This window comes from Apium graveolens, chromosome 5 (assembly GCF_009905375.1).
Source record: "Apium graveolens cultivar Ventura chromosome 5, ASM990537v1, whole genome shotgun sequence".
NCBI lineage: Eukaryota > Viridiplantae > Streptophyta > Magnoliopsida > Apiales > Apiaceae > Apium > Apium graveolens.
Window position 1 is genome coordinate 187,997,425 of NC_133651.1, and position 12,425 is coordinate 188,009,849.

General features: G+C 40.1%; 1 non-coding gene across 1 annotated transcript; it reads right to left on the reverse strand.

Moving 5' to 3' along the window:
* Positions 1 to 991: 991 nt before the first annotated feature.
* LOC141662370 (small nucleolar RNA R71) lies at positions 992 to 1,098 on the reverse strand. The gene has a single exon (XR_012550490.1). It is a non-coding gene; the product is annotated as a small nucleolar RNA R71 (small nucleolar RNA).
* Positions 1,099 to 12,425: the final 11,327 nt, after the last annotated feature.

A 12,425-nucleotide genomic window follows, 5' to 3' on the forward strand; every position in this document is an offset into this window, starting at 1 on the left:
ACTATTACATGCTACTAAGGTTAAGAACGTAAAGACTATTTAATGAAGTATTTAATGAAGTTAGAACCCCATGTTTGTCATATATATTAATTCAACCATTCTTATTCTCTTAGTTATAATTGTTAGTTTAATTCTTAGTTATAAAACAACTTCAATTTGTTATTCATCTTAGCATTGAATAATAGCCATATCATTGTTGCATAAGTTCATAAATTACAAAGTTAACCTAAACTAGTCTCTATGGAAATGAATATGATTTATATCTTATACTACTTGAGAATGCATATACTTGCGTGAATTTTAGTGCTTGTTTAGCGAATAACAAGTTTTTGGCGCCGCTGCCTGGGACTCGATGTTAATTTTTAGTTTATGTGTTTGTCTTCAGTGGTCGTTAAAGTTTATTGACTCGAATTTTGTTACTTATCTATTTCCTTGTCTTATTTCAGGTACTCTAGCGAGCGTGTATGCATACGTATTCGCGGTCTCGTAAAGAACTCTGGAGAAAGGAGAGGAAGAAGTTTCAGTGGTTCGAAAGGAAGTTTGTAAGGACGAAGATAAGGTAGAAGAAGAAGAGAAAGTCGAGGAACCAATTTTAGTAGTGATGGGAGATCAAGCAGAAATTCCTAAGGCTTTGATGGATTATTCTTAGCCTAAGATCAATGATATTCAGTCAAGCATCATCAGACAAGCCATTTCGGCTAACGCTTTTGAGATAAAGTCAAGCACGATTCAGATGATAAATAACTCAGTTCAGTTTGGGGGTTCTCCTACTAAAGACCCCAACATGCACATCAGGGATTTTATTGAGATCTGCGACACTTTCAAGTTCAATGGTGTGACTAAAGATGCTATTATGCTACGACTCTTCCCATTCTCTCTGAGGGATAAAGCAAAGTGTTGGTTACATTCTCTACCACCAGGGCCTATCACCACTTGGTAGGATCTTGCTCAAAAGTTTCTCACTAAATTCTTCCCTATGGGGAAGACTGCTGCAATCAGGAATGCTCTTACTCAGTTTGCTCAGCAAACTGGAGAATCTCTGTGTGAGGCTTGGGATCGATATAAGTAGATGCTAAGGAAGTGCCCACACTATAGCATGTCTGATTGGATGATTATAAACTGTTTCTACAATGGGTTGGGTGCTACTTCTAGATGCTCGATGCAACATCAGGAGGAGCCTTGTGGGCTGAGAGCTACAATGAAGCATATGAATTGATTGAACTGATGGCTTCTAATAAATACCAGAATCCTTCTCAGAGGCTAACTCAGGGTAAAGTAGCAGGAATTCTGGAGTTGGATGCAGCAACTGCTATAGCTTCCCAACTTAAGGCTTTGACGATGAAGGTGGACACTTTGGCCAATTATGGAGTTAATCAAATAAGAATTAGAGCAACAAGAAGCAGAAGTGGAACCAAGGAAGACTACTTTTGAGCACACTCCTCCTGAGGGTAATACAGGGGATAAACAGATCTATCCTCCACCGCCTTTTTCTAAGCGTCTGCAGAAGAAAAAGCTGGATAAGCAATTTGAGAAGTTTGTAGATGTGTTCAAGAAACTTCATATCAACATACCTTACGCTGAGGCTCTTGAGCAGATGCCTAGTTATGCAAAGTTTATGAAAGGTATTCTTTCTCATAAAGTGAAGCTAGATGATTTAGAGACCGTCGCTCTCACGGAGGATTGCAGTGCTGTGCTGCAACAGAAGTTGCATCCGAAGCTTAAAGATCCAGGAAGCTTCACTATTCCATGCACTACTGGAAAAGTGTCTTTTGACAGATGCTTATGTGACTTGGGAGCTAGCATCAATCTGATGCCGTTGTCAATCTTCAAGAAGTTGAACTTGCCTGATCCAGAACTTACTTATATGACTTTGCAGTTGGCCAACCGTTCTATTACATATTCGTGAGGTATTGTGGAGGATGTCTTAGTTAAGGTTGATAAACTCATCTTCCCTGCTGATTTCGTAATTCTTGATTTCGAGGAGGATAAGAAGATTCCCATAATTTTGGGAAGACCTTTCTTGGTGACTGGATGAACCTTGATAGATGTACAGAAGGGTGAGCTTATAATGCGAGTGTTGGATCAGGATGTAACTTTTAATATGTTCAATGCTATGAAATTTCCTACGTAAAATGAGGAGTGCTTAAAAGTGGAGCTGGTCGATTCTATGGTTACTTCAGAACTTGATCAATTGCTAAGCTCTGGTGCCTTAGAGAAGGCCTTATTGAGGAATTCAGATAGTGAAGATGACGAAGGTGAAGAACAATTGCAATATCTGAATGCTTTTCCCTGGAAGAGGAAGATTGAAATGCCTTTTGAATCTCTTAGAATGGAGGAATGGAACAAAATTCCTAAACGCCTCAAGCCATCTATTGAGAAAGCACCTACTCTTGAGCTTAAGCCTTTACCTGAACATTTGAGGTATACATTTTTAGGTGATGCATCTACTTTTACAGTTATTATTGCATCTGACCTTTCAGGTAGCGACGAAGAGAAACTTTTGAGGATTCTAAGAGAGTTCAAATCGGCAATTGGATGGACCATAGAAGATATTAAGGGAATCAGTCCTTCTTATTGTATGCATAAAATTCTGCTAGAGGAATGTAGCAAGCCTACGGTTGAGCAGCAAAGAAGACTTAATCCGATCTTGAAGGAAGTAGTGAGGAAGGAAATCCTTAAGTGGCTGGATGCAGGGATTATTTATCCCATTTCTGACAGTTCTTAGGTGAGTCCAGTTCAGTGTGTACCAAAGAAGGGAGGTATCACAGTTGTTGCTAATGAGAAGAATGAGCTCATTCCTACTGGAACAGTCACGGGATGGAGAGTTTATATGGACTACAAGAAGCTAAACAAGGCCACGAGGAAGGATCACTTTCCTCTGCCTTTCATTGACCAGATGCTTGACCGATTGGCTGGTCACGAGTACTACTTTCTTCTGGATGGCTAGTCGGGTTATAATCAGATTTTATCGCTCAGAAGATCAGGAGAAGACTACCTTCACTTGTCCATTTGGTACTTTCGCCTTTAGGCGAGTTTCTTTTGGTCTATGTGATACACCAGCCACATTTTTGAGATGTATGATGACCATCTTTTCTAATATGATTGGCCAGAATGTGGAGGTATTCATGGACGACTTCTCTGTATTTGGCGATTCTTTTGATGAATGCTTACAGAATCTTGGACATGTTCTGAAGAGATGTGTTGAGACCAATATGGTTCTCAATTGGGAAAAATGTCACTTTATGGTGTGACAGGGCATTATTCTTGGGCACAACGTTTCTAGTAAGGGTCTTGAGGTGGACAAAGCCAAGGTGGGGGTCATAGAAAATCTTCCTCCACCAATTTCTGTTAAGGGAATTCACAGTTTTCTTGGTCATGCGGGTTTCTATAGGCATTTCATCAAGGACTTCTCTAAGATTTCGAAGCCTTTGTGCAGTTTGCTAGAGAAAGATGTGCCTTTCAAGTTCGATGATGAGTGCCTTGCCGCTTTTGAGACAGTGAAAAAGAGTTTAATCACGGCACCTATCATAATTGCACCTGACTGGAATGAACCTTTTGAGATGATGTGTGATGCAAGTGACTATGTAGTTGGAGCAGTTCTTGGGCAGAGAAAGAACAACATATTTCATGTGGTCTACTACGCTAGTAAGACCTTGAATGGTGCTCAACTGAATTATACTACTACGGAGAAAGAACTATTGGCTATTGTCTATCATTTTGAGAAATTTTGATTTTATCTACTTGGGACTAAAGTGACAGTTTTCACTGATCATGCTGCAATTCGATATCTTGTCTCAAAGAAGGACTCGAATCTTAGATTGATTAGATGGGTTCTTTTGCTTCAAGAATTTGAATTAGAGATCAAGGACATAAAGGGGACTGAAAATCAAGTCGCTGATCATCTATCTCGATTAGAAAACCCTAATGCTACTTCACTTGACAAGACATTGATAAATAAGTCTTTTCCTGATGAGTAGCTGTTTAGAGTGCAAAAGGAAGAACCGTGGTTTGCAGACATTATGCCCTACCTTGTGAGTACCATCATGCCTCCCGACTTATCATACGCTCAAAGGAAGAAGTTTCGGCATGAAGTGAAGTGGTATATGTGGGATGAGACATTTCTTTTTTGACAAGAAGATGACCAAATCATCAGGAGATGTATTCCTTATAGCGAAACGGGGGAATCTTGTGAGATTGCCACTCAACGGCTTATGGAGGACACTATGATGGAGAAAAGACAATAGCTCGTATTCTTCAAGCAGGTTTCTTTTGGCCGACCTTGTTTAAAGATGCTCATCAGTTTGTTTTGAAATGTGATCGATGTCAACGTGTGGGTAATATGTCTAAGAGGGATGCGATGCCTCTTAATGTGCTTCTTGAGGTTGACGTCTTCGATGTTCGGGGAATTGACTTCATGGGGCCATTTGTCTCATCTTATAACAATCATTATATCTTGTTGGTGGTTGATTATGTGTCTAAATGGGTTGAAGTTAAGGCGTTGCCAACGAATGATGCGAAGGTGTTGCTTAATTTTCTTTACAAGCAGATATTCACAAGATTTGGAACTCCAAGAGTCATAATCAGTGATGAGGGGTCGCATTTCCGTAAGCGCAAGTTCACTGCTATGATGCAAAGGTATAATGTGAATCATTGCATTGTTACGGCTTATCATCCGCAGACGAATGTTCAAGCCGAGGTATCTAACAGGGAGATCAAGCACATTTTAGAGAAAGTTATGTGTCCATCGAGAAAAGATTGGTCTTTGAAGCTTGATGAGGCTGTTTGGGCGTGTAGAATGACATACAAGACTCCGTTAGGAATGTCGCCATTTTAGTTGGTATATGGTAAGGGGTGTCATTTTCCGGTGAAGCTCGAGCATAAGGCATATTGGGCTTTGAAGAAATTGAATCTGGATTTAGATGTAGCTATAAAGAAGAGGATGCTTCTATTGAATGAACTCGACGAGTTTCGACTTCAAGCTTATGAGAACACCAAAATATATAAGGAGAAATTCAAGAGGTGGCACGATAGGGGTCTAGTGCTCAAATCATTTATGTCGGGGCAACAAGTTCTTTTGTTTAACTATCGTCTCCGTCTTTTTCCTGGAAAGTTGAAGTCAAGGTGGTTAGGGCCCTTCATAATCAAAACTGTGTTTCCACATGGAGCGGTGGAAATTTTTGAGAATGATCCGGGCCAAGCATTTAAGGTAACTGGTCAGAGGTTGAAGCATTACTATGGTGACACGGCAAACCACACGGTGGTTAGTGTCGTTTTGTTTTTTATTTGATCTCAAGTTTCTACATCGAGCTAACGACGTAAAACAAGCGCTTCTTGGGAGGCAACCCAAGTTTGTTGTACATTAGTAGGTAGAGGAAGCAAGAAGAAAGATGAAAAACACAAAAAAAATCAGAAAAAGAAAAAAATTCAGGGCCAACTTCAGTAGCCAAGCGCGCCCGCACTAATCTAGTGCGCAGCCGCGCTGTTTTCCAGAAGGTAAGCGCACCCACGCTAATCTAGCGCGCGGCCGCACCGATTTGGCAGAAGGTGAGCGCGCCCGCGCTGATCCAACGTGCGGCTGTGCCGAGGTCCCGACTCAGAAAAATAAAAACAACAGTTTTGAATTCTACAAAATCAATTTCTACCCGAATTTTACTCTTCCACATCCCAAATTTCCCTCTTCAAATTAAACCCATTATTCCCACGATTCCCATAATCAATTCCCACTTCCATTCCATATCTAATTCTCTTCTCACCACCTATATATACACACACTTATACACAAACTTCTCCACCACATCATAAATTCTCAAACACAAAAATCTCTCAAAAACTTAGCTTTTATTCTCTCTTATTCAATCCCAATGGCACCTAAGAGACAAAGGACTCAAGTAAGCAGCAGCACCACCGATTCTTCAATTGCGGGTGGTGTGAGGCCAAGGTTTTCTACTCCTGAGGAAGAAGAGGAGTACAGGAGGCTTCTCTCGAAGCCTATTACAAAGGAGCAAGGTTTTTTGCCATTAGGGAAGTATGGTAAGTGATTAGAGATGATTCTAGAGATGGGCTGGGTTCCTTTTTACGAGGCTCCTGCTGTTGTGCCCATGAGTGTTGTGCAAGAGTTCTATGCTAATGCAAAGACGGAGAAGAATGGCTTCACGGTGGTCAGGGGGATGACTGTGGAGTATAGTGCTGATGCCATTAGGAGGGTGATTGAGCAGCCCACGAGGATGTTCGGTCAGGACACTTGGAATGATAAGACTCCGAAGAACTTTAATCTGGATCTGATCATTGCTACTCTTTGTGCGCCTGAGACTCATTGGAAGTTCAAGAGGGGCACAACTGATTACTTCATGTTCCCTGCGTCGTGCATGAACAGGTTTGCACGGGCTTGGAATTTTTTTATCTTTGCTAACATCATGCCATCATCACATATCCATGAGATTACTGTAGAGCGTGCTCATCTTCTTTGGGGTATTCTTCAGGGTGATTATATTGATTTGGGGATGGTTATATATCAGGGGATTTTGAAGTTCTTGAGAGGAGGTACTACGGGTTCTATACCCTATGCGTCCATTGTGATAAAGTTGTGCATGGTAGTTGGTGTTCATTGGCCCGCACATGAGCAGCTACAGCTTCCCAGTGCTCCTATCGACAGTTCTACGCTGTTGAACATGACTAAGTGATATGGTGGCAAGCCCGATCCCAAGGGGCTTGGTTATTCATATGATCATCTTCCAGGTGGTAGACCAGCGGATCAGACTTTTGCTGGTGGGACGCAGCAGGCAAGGAAGGCAGCATGGAGAGCTTAGTTGGGAGAGGAGGCTGGCGCTTCACAGCAGGAGGAGGCATGAGCAGGTTTGAGTTCGACACAGTATAGGCGTATAGCGAGGAGGATGGATGCGATGCACGACATCTATAGTCGGTTTGCACGTGATTTCACCCAGGCACATGGGACCGCATTCCGAGCCACTGGTGTTGACATCCAGTGGCCAGTATTTGGTGAGGACTCCGTGTATCCACCTCCAAATACGTCTGACACTCCACCCGTTAAGGGTGATGATCCTGATTCGGAGTAAGTATGCCTGATTCCTTACTATTATCTTCACTGAGGACAATGAATATTTTAAGTTTGGGGGTAGTAGTTGAAGGAATATGTTTTGTGTGAGTCGCATATAGTTTGAATATTCATGATAGTTAGTGCATGTAGTTGCATATTTTTCTATGTAGCAGTTTTTTTTTTATTTTTGGTAGTTTTTATGAAAGTTTGGTCATGTAGTTCCATGCATTTGCATAATAGCATGATCCCTTAGATAATTTTTCCGACTGACTTGTGATATTGATGCTATTGTAGTGATGTCGTATTTAGTGATGTTAAGTCTTATCGAATTGATTTGCATGTTAGAGACAACTGTATTTCACTAAGTCTTATAGGTTACTAAAGTGCTGGATCATGGTCATGGTTTGTTTGTTTGTCGAGGTTTAATCGCTTGTTTATATTTAGAATTTAGGATATTCTCTTAATAAATAAATAACATGGATTTTTAGAAATTGGAGAAAAATTGGATTTCATTGCTAGTTGTTGTGGCTAGGTATCAAATGGCTAGTAGCCGGCTCATATTTATATGAGTAGTCTAGGGTTGAACGAGATGGAGCGAAATACACTCGTTCAGACATTAAAAAAAGAAGAAAAAAGAAAAGAAAGGAAAAAAAAGAAAAAAAGAAGTGTTATGTATAATTGATCACGAGTGGGCTCTTTCGTACTCGAATTATTAAGTTCTTAGGGGACTTTGTGCCTAGTGACCTGAGGCTTTTTATAGTATGGGATTCGCTAACCAAACGCTTGCTACATGGGTACTATTGTGTAAGTCTCTTGTGGAACTCACTCATTGCACGATCAAATAAGCATAGTTTTGTTGTTTTGTTGAGAATAAGGCGTGAATCCATGTAAAACTCCGATATAAGAATTGAAGTGTTAAAAGTTATTTTGAGTCTATCTTTTATTCTATTTATAACCTTGCGATTGCCTTAATGAGTGGTGAGTCATGATTATTGATCTAGCTGTTATAGTATGTCTGTAAGCAGTTGCACATACGCACGTCTCTGGTTTGTATGTTTATTTGTGAGATTCGGTTGATCTTTATGTGAATAACTGTGTTTGTTGAGATGTTGCTTGTTGATTGGGTTAGTTATTCTATGGGGATCGTTGCATTCATTTAGTTGCATTCATGCAATTTTATTTCTTGTTCTTTGAGTCTGTTTATGTTTGAGGACAAGCATCGATTCAAGTTTGGGGGTATGTTGAGTGGCATTTATGACACTTTATTACGCTCCACAAAGCTTTAAATTGGTGTAAATGTACTCAAGTTGTTGGTATTTTAATGTGTTTTCTAGTATTTTTGCAATTTCAGGCATTATCTAGGTAATCAGGTGAATTAGCATTATTTTGGTGTTAATTTGGTGTTAAGGTGGTATTGGAATAAAAGCTCTTGGGAAGCCGGCTCAAATCAGCAAGAAAATGAAGAAATCAGAAGTTGATCCAGGGAGTCAGCGTGCCCGCGTTGTGATAGCACGCGCCCGCGCTGGTCAAGCGCGCGCCCGCGCTAGGTCGAATTTAAAGAATCTTGTTTCTACTCTGATTTTGATACAGAAGACTTCTACTTTGTATGGTGCTCCTATATATGCATAATTAAGCTCGTTTTTCAGAAGAGACACATCAGAGCACAAGGAGAAGGAGTAAAGAAGACCGTTTTAGTACAATTCAACCAAGGCGAAGAATACCTAGTTTTAACTTATGATTCTTTGTTTAAGTTCTAACGTTGGATGCTAGTTTTCTTATTATTGAACCTATACTCTTGTGTTATATTTTGTTTATTATTCGTTTATAAAGACTACGTTTATTATACCATGCTTTCATCGGAACCCACATTGATGATGAGTCCGATTTTGGGCTAATCGTTATCGTGGATTTCTTTAGTTGATTTGTTTCGATACCTTAGTGTGTGGTTATTGTATGATAACCTAGTATTGGTTGTGCTTATTCGTCTTATGAGCGTCGCGAACTTATAAGATAACTTGTTAATTCTTAATGAAGCGAAAGTGAATTTAAGGGTTTAGATTTCGCCATGCTAGCATAAGTTCATGTGTTATTGTTATGCATGATTCATAGGTAATTTTAACCATCTTACTTGCCATATGTAATCACGATAGATAACTTGTGCATTAAACCATTATGTTTTTAAATTCTATAGACATATAGGGTCTCAATATAATTGGTGTTTATTCAGCTTCTATCTATTTTGTGGATGTCTGGTAGTATGGTATTCGTGCAATGAAAGTAGGCGTTTATCAGTTTCGTGTTATCTGATTAATGTCATCACCATTACATGCTAAGGTTAAGAACGGAAAGTCTATTGAATGAAGTATTTAATGAACTTAGAATCTCATGTTTGTCATATATATTAATTTAACCATTCTTATTCTCTTAGTTATAATTGTTAGTTTAATTCTTAGTTATAAAACAACCTCAATTTGTTATTCATCTTAGCATTGAATAATAGCCATATCATTGTTGCATAAGTGCATAAATTACAAAGTTAACCTCAACCAGTCTCTGTGGGAATGAATCTGATTTATATCTTATAATACTTGCGAACGCGTATACTTGCGTGAATTTTAGCGCGTGTTTAGCGACTAACACCCATATCTCACCAAAAATCTTATCTCTCCACATAAAACCATATATGGGATGAGAATAATTGCAAGTAACCTAAAACAAGGACCAAAATAGCCGAGCAGCCAAAAGGACTCCCAATTCTGTGCAACAATCAATGAAACACAATATCGACTACAAGGTATTTGTTGCCAACTAATACAAGGCACAATGGAGGTACTTACAAAGTAAATTATACAAAAACCTATGTAACAGGAACCGAAGCCCGAAACGAAGATGTGCTAGGGGAAGGGAAATGTAACCATCCGTACGTGGGCTGAATGAAACATCATTAGGTCCCGGAAGCCCAATCTCATACTTGGGAGGAATGTAAAAAGCTGCCCTAATTTGCCCAAGGCCTAATGTACATCGACTTGGGATTGTCGCATACTCAAAGTGTCTAAACTACAGCTTCATACAGTCTTCATGTACCGAGGATGAGAAACATCTCCCTGCTCTAACTCTCACTCAAAAATGTGAAAGTAGGACGGGTGAACCGCACCCTCCTCTTCTAAAACTAGGTAAAATAAACTCTTGGACTCGCTCCATCCACCCAATACGCCTGTCAAAGGAGGACAAGGATGATCTCGAGACTTCACCTTGGGCTTAGGTCTAAAATACGTATCATATCCCATGGGAAGATCGTCAAAAGAAAACGCTCTCGAATCTCTCGAGGTCCTCGCTCTATCTCGGCCATAAGGGGTTTGACCACGTGGTAGACTCACTGTCTTAGCCATCCACCACGACAACCCTCTTCTATGCGAGACCTATACAAGAAAAGAGTAAACGGGGTCAAAAAAAGTTTCAACTCATGAAAACTATAAAAAACACAAAAAATACGAAAAAGAAATCCCAAGTCTCCAGCCAACCAAAAATCAAAGCTTATTTCGACCTCACCATAAACAAACCCCCATCTCAGAACTACCATAAATTGGAAAATCATTTTCTCCACATACACACCTGATCTACGAACCATAACAAGAATCAAAATTTTAACATCCTGAGAAATTTTTAAACACAAATACGACCACAAGTCAATATTGTTGGGATAATATAGACTTGTTTATTTATTTGTTAGCTGTTATTTATTTGTTTTGATTTTATTTCAGTTGTGTGATATGACTTGGTCATATAGTAGTGCAGTTGTTTTAGGAAAGTAGTGGAATAAACGTTGTAGTCAGGAGATAATGTAGGAAGTTAAGTGCTATTTTCTTGGCATTCACCTGTACACCAGGTTTATGTACTCAGTTCTCTAGTTTCAGTAATCACAATAACGTCCAGTTTAATACCTTCTCTGTTTTATATTGCAAACAAACACCTGTTATATGTATATACATTGATTCATACTCACAGTTTACATAACATTCTGGTATCAGAGCGGGTTGCGATTAGTGTATGCCAAAGTATATGCCCAAGAAGGTCACGATGGATGCAGGTAAAACAAAGGATGGCACGATCGGTTTGAATTACCCTATGTTGAACAAGGGTAACTACACAACATGGTCACTTAAAATGAAGGTATTTATGCAAGCACATGGGGTTTGAATTGCTATCGAGTCTGAAGATCCAAAGACGGTGGTCACGGACAGAACAGACAAGATGGCTTTGGCTGCCATATATCAAGGTATACCGGAAGATATCTTGTTGGCCGTGGCAGAGAAAAAGACGGCAAAGGAGGCGTGGGACGCAGTCAAAACCATGTGTTTAGGAGCTGAACGTGTGAAGAAAGCGAGGATCCAAACTCTTAAGGCTGAGTTTGAATCGTTGAATATGAAAGAAACTGAGGCTCTTGATGATTTCTGTTTAAAGCTCAACGGGTTGGTAACCAAAATTCGAGCACTTGGAGAAGAAATACAGGAGACCTATATAGTGAAAAAGCTACTGAGCGCAGTACCTACTAAATTCCTTCAAATTGCTTCCACCATTGAGCAGTTTGGGAATCTCGAAACTATGACCATAGAAGAAACGGTTAGATCTTTAAAAGCCCACGAAGAGAGAATCAAGGGACAAACTGAGACTGGAGGTGGACAACTACTGTTGACAGCAGAAGAGTGGTCAAAGAGGGAAAAGGACGAGGAAAAGCTATTGCTCACACGGGAAGAATGGGTAAAATGAAAGGGCAAAAACACAACAGAAGGCTCTTTAGTTCACAGGAGTCGTGACAGTAGAGACTTTACGTGTGGAGTACGTGACAAAAGTAAGGTAAGATGTTTCAATTGTCTTTCTTACGGACACTACGCAGCGGAGTGTAAGAAACCAAAGCGTGACCGTGAACCAAGAGAACAAAAGGAAGAAGCAAATCTAACCCAAATGCAGGATGATGAGCCCGCCTTGTTACTGTTAAAAAAGGAGGAAAAAGAAAGTGTAATGCTCATCAATGAGGAGAAAGTGATGCCCAAACTAAATGCAAGGGGTGATGGGAAAACCAACAACTCTAATGTCTGGTACCTTGATAACGGCGCCAGCAATCACATGATGGGCCAATTATCGAAGTTCAGGGAGCTGGACCAAAGTGTGAGGGGACAAGTCCATTTTGGAGATGGTTCCACCGTGCACATTGAAGGAAAGGGAACGGTGTTACTGAGGTGCAAGAATGGTGAAAACAGAATTCTGCATAAGGTATACTACATACCTTCACTGTGTAGTAACATAATAAGCCTTGGGCAACTTGCTGAGGAGGGAAATAAAGTCATACTAAATGGTGAACATCTGTGGGTCT